This window comes from Nanorana parkeri, unplaced genomic scaffold (genome assembly GCF_000935625.1).
Source record: "Nanorana parkeri isolate BGI_ZX_2015 unplaced genomic scaffold, ASM93562v1 scaffold156, whole genome shotgun sequence".
Classification (NCBI taxonomy): domain Eukaryota; kingdom Metazoa; phylum Chordata; class Amphibia; order Anura; family Dicroglossidae; genus Nanorana; species Nanorana parkeri.
In genome coordinates, this window is record NW_017306424.1 from 1837098 (window position 1) to 1851217 (window position 14120).

The 14120-nt window shown below is 38.6% G+C and overlaps 1 protein-coding gene across 1 annotated transcript in view; it reads left to right on the forward strand.

Annotated features, from left to right (window-relative positions):
- Positions 1-14120, forward strand: part of LOC108785342 (carbonic anhydrase-related protein 10-like) — a 341295-nt gene that overhangs the window by 145762 nt on the left and 181413 nt on the right. The gene's annotated exons all lie outside the window — the stretch shown is intronic.

Genomic DNA, 14120 nt, shown 5'->3' on the forward strand with positions numbered 1-14120 from the left:
CTTCTTTGTTGAATATTCTGCTGAAGGTTGAATCTTCATTCTCGCGTTCTGAGTAATAGGGTGAATGTTTAAATTTAGCTGACAACACCTTGTCTTTGAACCTATGTTACGTTCCCCAGAAGGCTTTTATGAACCTTCTAATGCACTGTAACCTTGATAGCTACTTTATCTAAGAACCGCACAAGTCAATACAAAGGTCACAAGTGTTATGCCTTTAATACCAATTTACAACCTTCAACTTGAAATATCAATGTAATGTGACAAATACAACAACAACAACAACAAATGCACGTCATCATTTTTATTTTTTGGTTTACTATTATAGAACACTTGATGTTTAAAGAAAATTGTTTGCTGGCAATTTTTCCTTTAAAAATAGACTGGTAATCGCTTAATGAGCAATTGTTATCCTGTCCTAAATGGATGCTTTGCATCCAGCATCACTTCCAAAGGCTTCCTGCTAACCACAAGAATTATTAGATATATACAGATCTATCTGTCATCCAACACAGTTAAATTAGATAAAGATCATTGTTGTTTCTAATGCTGACCATAGACAAAGATTTCAATGGATAATGAGGATGAACTATTACATCATACATGCATTGAAATATTATTATTTTTATTATTATACAGGATTTATATAGCGCCAAAAGTTTGCGCAACACTTTACAATATAAGGAAGACATTACAATCACAATACAATTCAAGACAATATGGTAAGGAGGGCCCTGCCCGTGATGGCTTACAATCTAAAAGGGAGGGGCCAGTGATACATAAGGAGGTAGCTGTGTGGGGATGATTTGTTTGAGAAAGTGATAGTTTAGTGGTTAGGTTGAGGTGGGATAGGCTTCCCTGAAGAGATGAGTCTTAAGGGATCGCCTAAAGGCAGTCAGAGTGGGAGAGAGACGGACAGGTTGGGGTAGAGAGTTCCATAGGATGGGAGAGACTCTATTGAAGTCCTGGAGGCGAGCATGGGAGGAGTTGATGAGGGAGCTGGAAAGCAGGAGGTCTTTTGAAGAGCGGAGTGGACGGTTAGGGTTAAAACCTCTGTGAAGCTTTCAATGCTGTCTGTGTCCTGATGGTTAGATTACCTGTCTCTGTATGTCTTGATAACCATTGCCACTGGGAAAGAAAGTGATTGGAAATTGAACATTTTACAGCTCTCCCTGGAACAGGAGGCAAGAATAAAATTTCGATTTGAGGCATTTCTTTCACTGGGAACTGTTTTACTTTGGAAGGATTTCCTCTCACGTTTTGTTTATCAGTGGAACAGGAAGTCAATCTTACTGTCTTCCATGATAAGTAGATGGCAGAAGAACCTTACAGGGATTCTAACCATTCTCTACGTAATGTAAAACTAGGAAAAGTTTTGACTTTGGTTATACATTGAAATTACACTAAACTCAAGAGTTAAATCTTAAAAATGCATTCAAGTAACATAACTATTAACTATTGTATTGAAATTGTAATCCATCACGAGAGCAAGCTTGGAGTGGTGGCTACTTTACAACACACACAGGAACCATGGGGAACAAATGTAGCCACCCTCCAGAAGGAAGGACAGTGTCAGCACCAATTCAGGGATGATTTAAGGATCATAACAAATAAGATACATTTTTGTTAATAGTTAAGGTACTTGAATGCATTTTTAAGATTGACCTCCTGTTTTTAGTCTCACTTTAAGGGACTATTGACTCCATGCATGCAAAACAAAAATTAATGGGAGTTTAAAAAAGAAACAATAATCCAGCAATGGAGCCCATTCATATAACCTGCCAAAGTCACTTGGCTAGCTTCCTCCAATCACAGTGTTTTCTCTGGTACCAAATGCCTGCATGTTATGAATGGGCTGGAAAATGTGAAATCGGGTTGGCCATGATACTAATAATAATGAGGAATAAAAGACACAGCAGGTAGATATATCTGCCCTTTATGCCCTTTACAGGAAAAAAAAAGTCCCCCAATCTCTTATTTATTGTGTGACCAACCTTAAATGAAGATGACTCCATTCAGGCACCACAGCAGCAAGCGACTACATGACAAAAGCATCATGAAACCCAACACTGTGCAATATAGTAGTGGCCCTGATGGAGACTAGATGTACCATGTGTCTTCCATCAACTGTCCATGTTACATGCAGCAGCTACTAAGCAGACTCAAGCTCTGAAAAGGCTGTTTTGTCATTTTCATAATAATAATCTAATCAGAGCTCATCTATTAATATCATATTCTGATTTAAATTATGTTTTTTTAAATTTTGCTATAGAGATAGTTTCACACATAAAGCTTAAAATAATATGGGGCAGTACAAAATAGCTAAGTGACAGATAGCATCTGTCCTGCTATTTTATTAGAGGCATCATCATCACTTGGCACTTGTTTATGAAAAGATAAGGAACATTCTCTCACTTTTACATTCCAGCCTATGTAATGGAACAAGTGATACCATATAATGCATTGCATTATAGCGGCTGTATAAGTTCAAAATGTTTTCCCAGTCAGATAAAGAATATGGTTTTAAAGCCTGGTCATACGCCCGCCTATTATGGCCCCTACCCTCTCTAACTCTCTGGTTCTGTGGGATCGTGTTAAAAATCAGGGAAACATGAGTTCACATCACACTCCCCTTGCCCCTTTATTTCAAAATCCGGCGTTTGTCCCTGGTACTCTATCCTTCCAATGGTGGATAGATAAGGGCTTATATAGAATTGGTCAATATTTTAAGAGGGGGAGACCTTTGACTCTGGAATACTGCAGGGAACATCTGGGCATGCCATCGTCTGAGTTGTTCCGCTACTATCAAATTACTCATTTTTTGTGAGATATACTGGCGCGGAGTGACTCAGGTAGGGACCTTAGCCCGTATAAACACTGGGGTCTTCATGCTATTAATCAGAGAGGGGCCATTTCCCTGCTGTACTCTATAATGCTAGATTTCCCCCCTAAGCAGCCATATATGCGGGCAAGGGAAAGGGATTTGAACAGGGAGGTGCCAGAGGAGGTATGGAGGCGTCGCTCAAGAGTGACAACTCAGGGCCTGCTGAACGTTTCACTGTTAGAAGCCAATTTAAAAAAAATTTCCAGGTGGTACCTGGTGCCCTCTAGATTAGCCCATATGTACCCAGGGGCATCCCCCCTGTGTTTTCAGGGATGCGAACTGGGGGGAACCATACACCATGTATGGTGGTTTTCCCCTGGGATCCGTGCATACTGGGCAGGGGTGTTCAATCTAATCTTCCGGGTAACGGGAGTGCGGGTTCCTAGAGATCCCAGTTATGCTCTTCTTAATGATAGGCTTCCAAGGGTATCTAGACACTGTACTCGCTTAATTATGTTCATGTTCTTGGCAGCTAAAATCACGATTGCCAAAGCCTGGAAGGCACCTAAAGTGTCACTACGTCAAGTAAGGGCTAAGCTGTTGTGGATCATGATCCACGAAAAATTGGCGAGTATCCTATCAGATAAAGCTGGGCAATTCGAGTTAACATAGGGTCCTTGGATGACTTATGTAGGCGGTACAACATTTTGAGAGTGACATAAGGAGGGCAGGCCCTAGTTCTGCCTGACCTAAACTAACTAATTACTTGTAAACGGGTCCCCCCAACTAATTATATTCTGTGGGTTTGCCCCTCCTTCCTCCCTTCCTGATGGCTTTGACTTGCTTTTCTTCTCTTCTTTTTTTTTGTTTGGTCTTATGTTCTTTATTTATGTAAGTAAGTTATGTTAGTCAAGGTACCAGCAGTTTGTAATATTTATATGAAGGATTTTCATACCAATAGCAGCATAGCAGGGATCACTTATCGATTAAATCTGCATACTTGAAAGGGGGACAGCACGGAGGACATGCTTCGGGGTAGAGCCCTCTCGCTAAATAACTACAAGGGTAATGTTCTCTTCCCTCTTGTTTAGGTGGGAAGGTTAGATTTGGGTAATAGCTAGGGAGAGAACAAAAACCCAGTAAAACAAAATGAGCAATGTTATGTTTTATAGGATTGGTACTGCAATGTTTGGTTATATGGTGTATGTGTCTTATAATGTGTTGATAAAAATAATAAAATATTTGAAGATAGTAAAGCCTGGTCATTACATTAAAATACCTTCACAAATTATGATTAGGCAAATGTACCAAGTCTTTTAAAAATAGTTAGCTAGAGTACTGGGTACTGTACCATATTAACAATCTCAGTCTATTGCTCTGGAAAGTTAAAGTGCACCTTTACCCTCTTTCACTAAAAATCACATCAGCATATCAGCACAGTTCTGCATGCTGATATGAAATCATCTTACATTCATTAGTTAAACAAACATATTTTTTCATTTACTTACAAATAGAGTTCATCTACTTCCTGGTCCACTTCTTGCACAAATGATGTAATGTGCCAAAGCATTGCATCTTGGGAAGGTTGCATCAGCAGAGCATTGCTGGGAAATCTCATCTGTAATTTTATGAGATCTCAGGGAAAGGTATTTTCCTCCCCTGAGATGATATGCATGGTCACATGTTCTAGTCACATGTGCCAAAGTTCCAGGAAGTAAAGGGAGATCTAGTAATCTGCCCTTAGCATAAATGGCCACAGTCAGAAAAGAGAAACAAGGTAGCAAAGAATACAAAGCCTGAAATTAACTAGAAGTATATGTTTGTAAATTGTCATTACTAAACATTTTTAACGTTGTGTTTGTTGTTATTTTAAAGATATGGGTAAAGTTCATTTTTCTTTGTAGCTTTACTAAACCAAGTGGTGTAACAACATCAGTAGCAGACATTGATGCATTAATCTATGATATCAGTACTATATGCTAAAAGAGTTGTTTCAAGTGTTAGCATATGTCATAGTATTGATTGATTTATCAAGGAGGGAAATACGTTTTAGTTGGTATTAACTCCTGGAAGTTTGCAGGAGGAATGTTTCCTGTGCTATTAAAACATATCTAAACCCAAGAACAAAAATGTAATATGTCGAAGCTTACCGGTCCTTATTGGTGGTGGCTACATTAGTTCTCTTTTTGTTTTTTACCTTTATTTTTACTGGAAAGATTAATGCCATCTATTTGTTCTGGTGACAAGTGTTACAGAAAATGATGGAAAATCAAAAATTCAACTTCAAAATCCAAAGCACATCTATCCTTTCCTCTCCTCATGCTAGGGTGCTAGGTTTATTGTTGAACTATGACCATTGCTTTCAGCTCTACAATCATCCACTGTCCAAATCTTGTTGCCTTCAATTCCATAAAATTTCCAAATGACACCCCCTTCTTAACCACCACCAAGCTGGTAATTCCCTCTCTTGTTATCTCTCGATGTTTGCCTCCTCACTTGCCTACCTCTACACAGACTATCCTCCCTTCAGTCTATCATGAATGCTGCTGTTAGACTTATCCACCTTACAAGCAGCTCAATTCTACGTCTCCTCTTTGACATTCCGTCCACTGGTTTCTGATTGTCCAACAAATAAAATTTAAAAAACTAACATCATTCAAAGGCATTCATACATCTACTTCAAGCCACATCACCAACCTTGCCTCAAAATATTACCCAAACTGCCCTATTTGTTATATGTCTTCCAGCAGTGCTCCTCTTTTATCACATAAACAGTACTAGACAATGTTACTTTTTTAATGCAAGCAATTAATTATATTGAATAAAACTATTCAAAAGCAGTTTTCAGACAGGATTTAGTGCATCTAGCATAAGTTAAATGTGCGCAAACAAGTTGTATGCCCAACAAGTATGCACATGTATGTCCACATGTATCATCTATATTTGTTTGTTTATAAATCTTAAATTATTTAAGGTTTAAAAAAATGTAATTTTAGCCCTAAGCAGAATATTTACATGATATGTAGAATCCCTATACATTCCCTTTAAGAATTAGTAGCTGTAAAAATGGCCTACTCAGAAAAGATTAGATAATATACTGAAATGATGTAGCATTATAGAGTGAACAGAAAGCTGAGCATTTATTACGCTGATTGGTATGTGCATAAGAGAGTCATATTTTCTGTCCGTGTGCATTCGCTAAGGATAAGACAAACTCCTATATGCTTTTCTTTAATATTTAATGAACGATCTCTCTTCAGCCCCTCCTCCCCCCCCCCTCTTCAACATTAAAGTGACAAGAAGTCATTAGCAATGCGCATTTCAACTAGCGTGTGGGTGCCTCTGGAAAGAAACAAACACAATTAGAGACAGAATCTCTGAGCGGATAAATGTATGTATACACAAATGTAGCTCTTTAAACACGTAAGCTCACGGACCACATACAGCCATAAACAAGAAAAAGGTGAATTCTGACACATGTGTGAACCCATCAGCTTTAGCATAATTTCTATGGTCTGTTAGATGATACTACATTTTTATTAAATTACTTTGGCTCAATGAATGTATTAGTTTAAAATAAGCCGTTGACATTTATTAAATAATTAAGGCAATTTTAAATACTGGGAATTTTACCATGATGAGTCACATGCTGTTTTTTTTTTTTCTGGGGGTCCACTAGTGAGATCTTCAAAATTCCAAGGCTTCTCTGATGATGTCATCCTTACAAAGCCAAATGATGGTGCCACATGGCCATAGTGGATTTTTCAATAATGTAGAATAACAGTGACACCTTATACAATTGTGAACCTAAAATGACATTATTTGTTGCAACTACACCAATAAATAAGTTATAACATTAAAACTAGATCATCTCTTGCCTTTGAAAAAAAGAAAGACAGATTGCTTGATTAGGAGGAATATTCACTTGAAGATTATTGATTTATAGCTTATACTCAATTATCAAAGCATCCTTTGCTACTTCTATTAATATTTATACAATTTGAATTATGCTGTACTGTACTGTTCTGTCACTACAATTCTTTTGTCATACAATAGAGTGGGTAGAATTAATATGGTTCAATTCTGGCACAACTCCTACCACTCCAATGTGCTCTGTCATGTTTAATAATAAAGAATATGCATATATGATTGACAATATTAATGCAATAGTCTTTGCACAATTTCCCACTTATAGGCAACATCACAATTTGTATAGACATGGAAACATTTGTTGGTACCGTTTCACAAAAGAACCACCCACATTTTTTTCTAAAAATTACTTTAAGATGACCAAAGTAACTGGCACCCACTGCGGTTTATTCCATATTTAATAAAAACAGACTTAGCTTTTGACTTTTGAGTCAACAAAATATAAACAAATAAAACAAATAAAAATGGCATAGACAAATAAGATGGGACCCTTAACCTATTTGGCTGCACAACCTTTTCAAGCAATCACTGCAAACAAGCAATTTCTGTAGCTTGCAAAAAAACTTGTGCACCTGCCAACAGGTAGCTGGCTAAATCTTCCTGAGCAAACATCTCCAGCTGTCTCAGGTTTGGTTTTGTCTCAGGTGCATTCTCCAAATGGCATATTTCATCTCTTTTTTTAGATATTTGACAGCAATCGGATCAGGGATCAAAAACAGGCCACTTCAGAATAGTCCAATGTTTTGTTATAGCCATTCTCGGGTGCTTTCAGCTGTGTGTTTCAGGTCACTATCCTGTTGGGAGGACCCATAACTTGGGGCTGTGACACAGCTTACTGACCCTGAGCAAAATGTTTTGCTCCAGAATTCCTTGATAATCTTGACATGTCATTGTGTCTGAACAGATTGAAGGCATCACATGCAATAAGCAGCCCCAAAACATAACCAAGCCTCCATGTGTAAAATGTGAATAACTTTGTGCCAAAAAAAATCAAAACTAAGCAGCAGGTACTAATCCAACAAATGAAGGAATGAACTGAAATATATTGAAAAATGTGCTGCGCTATATTTCTCTAAACCATGTGTTAAACTGTGAAACAATTGTTTTCTAATTAGAATGTGTCAAAAAATAAATGTGATCCAATTATAAAGGACATAAATTCACTTCAATACATGAAATCTTTCAGAATAAAGTGCACAAAACAGCTTCATGGTGCATACACAGCTTCAGTGTGAGACGTTCACGATAACTCCGGCAGTTGGGATCAAGCGTTGCAGCCTTTCTATAGGAATCAAGAATGTACTATAGATCAAATGAATGATGTTTATAAAATTCAGTTAATGTTGTAAAAATATGAAACCTGTTACTGAGACTTCAGTTTTAAATTTAAATTCAGATTTCCGCCTAACAGCAGAAAAAAAAGACCAAATCCAGTAAGATTCAACGGGTGTAATACAGGAAATATTGGTGAATGATCAGTAAACCAATCATTGTCATTAATATAACTTAAATTAATGTAAAACTAAATTCTCTGGGTGGGCTGTCGCCATAACAGTATACTTGCCGATTATGGCACACTTACCTCCTACTGTATCCTTCTTCAGTAGTGACAGGTAACACCACTTTCTCCAGGTCCTGAACCACACCTCTGTGGCTATTAGAGGTTACTGACAATGCAACCGTTGTGCGTACACAACTGTATTCTTGACATGCTGCTGTACAGAGTATATACAAAAAAACTAAATTGCTAGCAGTGTGAGGCAAACTTTTTTGGCAAAAGTCTTTGCATGTGTATTTTGCCAAAAATATACAAACAAACATTAAATCAATGACAAAGGATTCCCAAAGAACCAAAGACAAGGTTTGCTTTACAGCTCCCTTCATCTGACTGAAACCTTCTACACAGCTATCTAATAAGAGATGAGTTACTTTGTGATTTATTTCACCACAATTAAGGGTGTTAACTGCTTCAGAAGTTAAAAAAAGGAGAATAGAGGCACACCCGCTGCTTGTATAGAATACTTCATAATATTAATATGCAATATTTCACATTTTAATCCCGACCATAACAAAAAAGAAATATACATATACAAACCACTGCACAATCCCTTTAAACTGACACAACATTACTTCTGTCTACAAAGAGGAAGGGAATCACAATAGTGATCCAATAGGTAAAGCTTACTTCTATGTCCCCCCTCCTGTCAATCCCAACTCCCTGGCTGTATTTTATTCCTTAATCCAAGATCTTACTTTTTCTGAATGTCTTCAGGCCTAATCACACATGTACTCTTCTTCCTCTTTAGATTCTTTCCAACACTGGATGGTTATTGATACTTCAGAGAGTGGAGCTGATGTGGTGATGTCAGTACTGCTCTCTGTAGCATTACACTGTAAGTGCAGGTAACTAAGGGGACAACCCCAGGGGAAGAAGCATGACACCCTGCCCTCACAGGTTGTTCTTTGTTTTCCAGGTTTAATGACACTGGGAGTCATTTAACCTGAAAGATTAAGAACATGTAGTTGCAGAAAGGAATTACTAAAGGGGATAGCACTGGGGTGGAGGTAAGTTTTGCCGCCAGAGCTGCTTTCTTATGTTTAAAATACCCTAAAGCACGACTGTCAAAATAAATATGCTTTAATGTATCTCATTATTTACGGGAAGCACAGGTTGCATTTATTTTGCCTCCTTCATTGGTATTTTGACGATGATCTACACTATCACAGATATTCAATTTCATTGCAAGAAAGGTATAACTCAGGTATTTGTAGAACATATACATAAACTCTGCTGCCATTGTTGTGATTATTTCCGTAGATTATTGTTCTGCTTGTGTTATGTAAAGGTTGGCTGTGTCCTGGGATTCCAACTTCCAACAGTATACCCAGAAAGAGAATATCATGACACCACACGGTCTGTTGCGCTCACAAAACTAAACTGTAAGACATCTGCTCCCAAACAAACAATCCCACTTTAAGCAAACCCCCAAGTTCACAGGGCTGACATTTTCAACATATCATACTCATCGTCTTGACAAAGAGCATGTTGAAATCTTCTGCCAATAACTGTCAGATTTGAGCGGGTTAATGCACACTCTTGGGTGTTCGTTATTGTTACAGCTTTGGCTTATTCCTCTTGCTGTGTTTCCTCCCACAGATGTTCTTCCTTCTCTACACACTCATACAGCCTGTTAAAGATTTATAGGGCTTCTCGACCTGTGGGAAATTACTCCAGATTTCTCTCAAATCAATGCTGAGTGTCCCTCTCTGTCTCTCTCATCCCTCCTCACCTCCCTCCCCATCTGTCTATCTTTATGTTTAATAGGAACTGAGATGTAATTTTTTTTCACTTCTGTTTGATGTAAAGAGGCTGCAATGTGTCTTCAGGTGGATTGGGATGGCAAGGAGATAGAGGAGAGGCTAAGACAGAATGAAAGGCAAAGTGAGAGAAGAATATGAGCTTGGAGGGAGACACAAACTGTAGGCTACAAGGTGGAATGAATCTTTAGCATGGAAGCACATTCACAGAGGTGAGATTCTACAGAATAAAAGGATCTGATACAAGTGTGAAGGATATAAATGGAATTAAAACGGAAAATGAGCATGGAAACAGGACTTGCATGATATATAGCAGTGAAATTAGGTGGTAAAGAGAGACGTCAAAATAAAGGTTTGACAGACAATACGATAATGAAAAATAGAGCAGTAAAAGCATAGGCAGTCTGGGAGTTTGCATGCTATCTATTTAAATGTGTATGGCTGTCAGAAAGTAGGCAAGTCGTATTATCTAGGGCAGACTGAAACTCAAGTAATTAATATTTTAAAGAATTGTTATTCAGGATTGATTGCACATAAATGTACCTTCTACATATACAGCCTTGGCACACTTCCTTCAGGTCTTTTAATTCCTAAAAACAAAATAATTGCAGGTGATTATAAGATCTGCTTCCCTGGGGGTGATCATCGTGTGCCCATAAGACTAGAGTGTTGACATAGCCTAATACTTTCTGAATGCATTAAGATTTGTTCTAGATAGCAACAACATTTGTTACATTATTTTGAATGCTACATAGTTACATAGTGAGGTTGAATACAAATACACAAGTCCATCAAGTTCGACCTATAGTGTGAAAAAAAAAAAAAGAATGTCTTAAAGAGAAGGCTATGTTCACAGTTACTTGCAGTTGATCCGGAGGAAGGCAAAAAAACGCTCTAAAGCATGTTCCTTCCTGATCCCATACACTAATGGGATATTCCCCGGATTAATGCTCTCTGGTGTTTTTAAATGTTAATATTTAGTAATATTCTGTGCGTTTAGGAAAGCATCCAGATACATGCTACAGAGATATACAGTATACACTGTTAAGGCCATACATTCCTACTAGTCAATTAGCATATTGGGAACCTTTCAAACTCTGTGAGCCTGAGATTTGAAGTGGGACAAGAGGAGGGGCTAATCATTGCATGTGCATTATGGCATGGTAGAATGGAGGCAATGGTTGTGGAGCACTTAGTGGGCTGTAGAGAATTTAAGGGTTTAATAGCAGCACAAATACCATGACCCAGCCTCCAGGGGATAATATTACTATAGCAATGTGTTCTTCTATTCAAAACACTCAAAAGGTTACATCACTCCTCCACAGCACTCAAGCATGGGAAAACCTGGAGCTGCCATCAAAACAATAAAACATACGGCTGCACTCCATGTGTTGCTGGAAACTTATTTTTATTAAATTCACACAGTTACACAAAGTCCTGCCTCCGAAATCCTGGAAATGTACGATTATTTGAGCAACAAACAAACAATCAATCATTAATATAACTTGGCAACAAATGGGAAAACATGACAATATGTGGTCAATAAACAGTCAACTGCAGCAATATATGGGCAAAAATGCAGGCACCATAACAAAATCCCAGCATTCCTTCCCTTCACCTCCATGCCCTTACCCTTTCTCCTATGACAGGCCAGCTTGAGGGATCTCTTTCTTGAGGATGTCACAGGCAGGCTGCATGATGATTTTTGTGATTGGACTACCTTGTTATGGAAATTCGCTTGGTTAAACACACAAATCCGTGCTGCGCTAAACTGCGCCAAAGTATGCCAAACACAAAGAGTATCTACCGTGCTTAAAAGCACAGTTGTATTACGCTCTTTTGTGCAAGGACTGGCCGTACCTCTGTAGAGTCAGGACACGGGTGTTGCTTTCATCGTGTAGGTTCCGTTCTTAGAGACCTTTGTCTCTTGGCTCCCTTTATTTTATATATGTCCAACAGGAAGTGATGTCAGACAGTAAGTGTTGTCACAAACAGGAAGTGATGTCACAAACAGGAAACCAGGAAGTGATGTCAACAACCAACATCACTTCGTCAATACATAAACATATCATAGCCAGCCATTAACAAAGCACATGTACACAAAAGAAAAGGGAGTGTATGTCTGTATCATAGTAGAAGCGGTGTGCATAGCCCATAGACCCGTGTGCACAGCTGCATGCTTTTCCTAGCCGCCATCTTTCCAGACCCACAAACACAATCTCCCATTACCACTGGAGCGAACCTTATCCAGCACCGCTCAGTGAGCAATGCCCAATAATATAATACTATGTCCTCAAAGCAAGTTGTATACACGCCAAACCAATAAATCCATGTTTTGCGCAGGGGCCCTAGCTTGGCGTCCACACACTCGCTAAGAAAACACTGCTCCGCCATGCATAAGATATCTACTCCAATAGTTTAACCCCAGTGCCTATTTAAATCCGGGTCACACGCCAATCGAGCATGGCCCAGAAATCCAGACAATGAGAGACATGATGACAATATTACAATATACTAAACACACATCCTAGTAAAATTTCCACAACAATCTGCAAATATAAAGAGAGAAGCTAACAATCATGCTTGGAAGCACATAAAGAAGCCAGGGGAAGAAAATGTATGGACCGCAAAGCAACTATGAGTTCTCCGATTGCTGTTTGCATAATCAAGTGACCCAGTTTCTCAAAGTACTGGGGCACGCTGGCTACAAACTAAGCCTGCATATCACCCAGCACCTAGTTTACATTGATGAAAATGCCTACAGGTTTGTTTGGGCAGACAGAGAGACTTATATTGATTTTCCTATATGAACATTTCACCTAATCGCATGTCTCGAAAGGAAAGGATTGTTCCTTTTACCAATAGCCAAAAGGCAAAAGATCAGAACACTTTTTTTTTTAATTCTTGAAATTCTCTTAGACGAACCTATTACTTTAATTGAGAGTAAAGTGAACTAACTCTTTACCCATTCAAGACAAAATATGTTCTATTTAGAGCAGGATTTATTTTCATTTTTATTTATTCCCCTGCCACTCTATTCAGCCACTGGGAGTGAAGAAAATATATGTTGCTTCCTGGTAAAGAGTCACATGTGACTCACTCCATGTGTTGCACAAATCTAACTATCTCCCCGCTCCCGTATGTACTGTAACATAGAAAGGGCAGCACTTTCTCCCATCTGGTAACTGAATGGAAAATGGCAAATCACAGGTTCACTTCAAAGCCCTCTTAAAGTCACAGAAATACATATTTAGTCAGACAATATGCTAACCACTAATTTTCATAGTGTTAACTTCACTTTCCTGTTAGCACAATTACACAATGTGTCTAAATATGATTGTACAGTCCAATATGCACCAGACTTTGACCACACTGCCCAGTGCACACTCCTTCTCTACACTCCTTCTCTTCTTCACAACTATAAGTGTGCAAAATGACTTGTTATGAAGAGTGTTGCCATGACTCATCTTTGCCAGCAAAGAGTTAAAGAGCAGGAAGTGCATTTCCGCGAAGAGGAAAGGCTATTTTAAGGCTTTTACAAGTAAAAAGGAGTTTAAAATCATAACATACTGTGGACCATGATGAAAAAAAGTGTGAGATTTTCATTTAGATTTAAAGGAATACTCTATTCCTAGCGTAATTGGTCCTAACAACCAATTACACATCCCTTGCCCCATTCAGTTGAATGTAAACAGTGGGACTGGGGATGCTGGCTGACATCAAATGTGCCTATGTGGCCATTTTTGCCACTGACATCAGCCAGCATCCCCAGTCCCTTTGTTTACATTCAGCTGCCAGAGAAAAGGGCCAGGGATGGGTCATTGCTTACTAATAAAATAAAAGTCACATATAAAAAAAGGGGAAAAAAAACCCCCAAATGTGGGGGTTTAACTCCCCCACGTTTACGCGCCTATAAACGTAAATACGCGTCCGGTGCCCGAGCGCGCAAAAATTACAATTGCGCTACACATGTTACATATCGCCGCGAACGTCGCAGTGAGAGCAATCATTTTAGGGCCAGCAATCACTGATAACACTTAACTGATGAGCA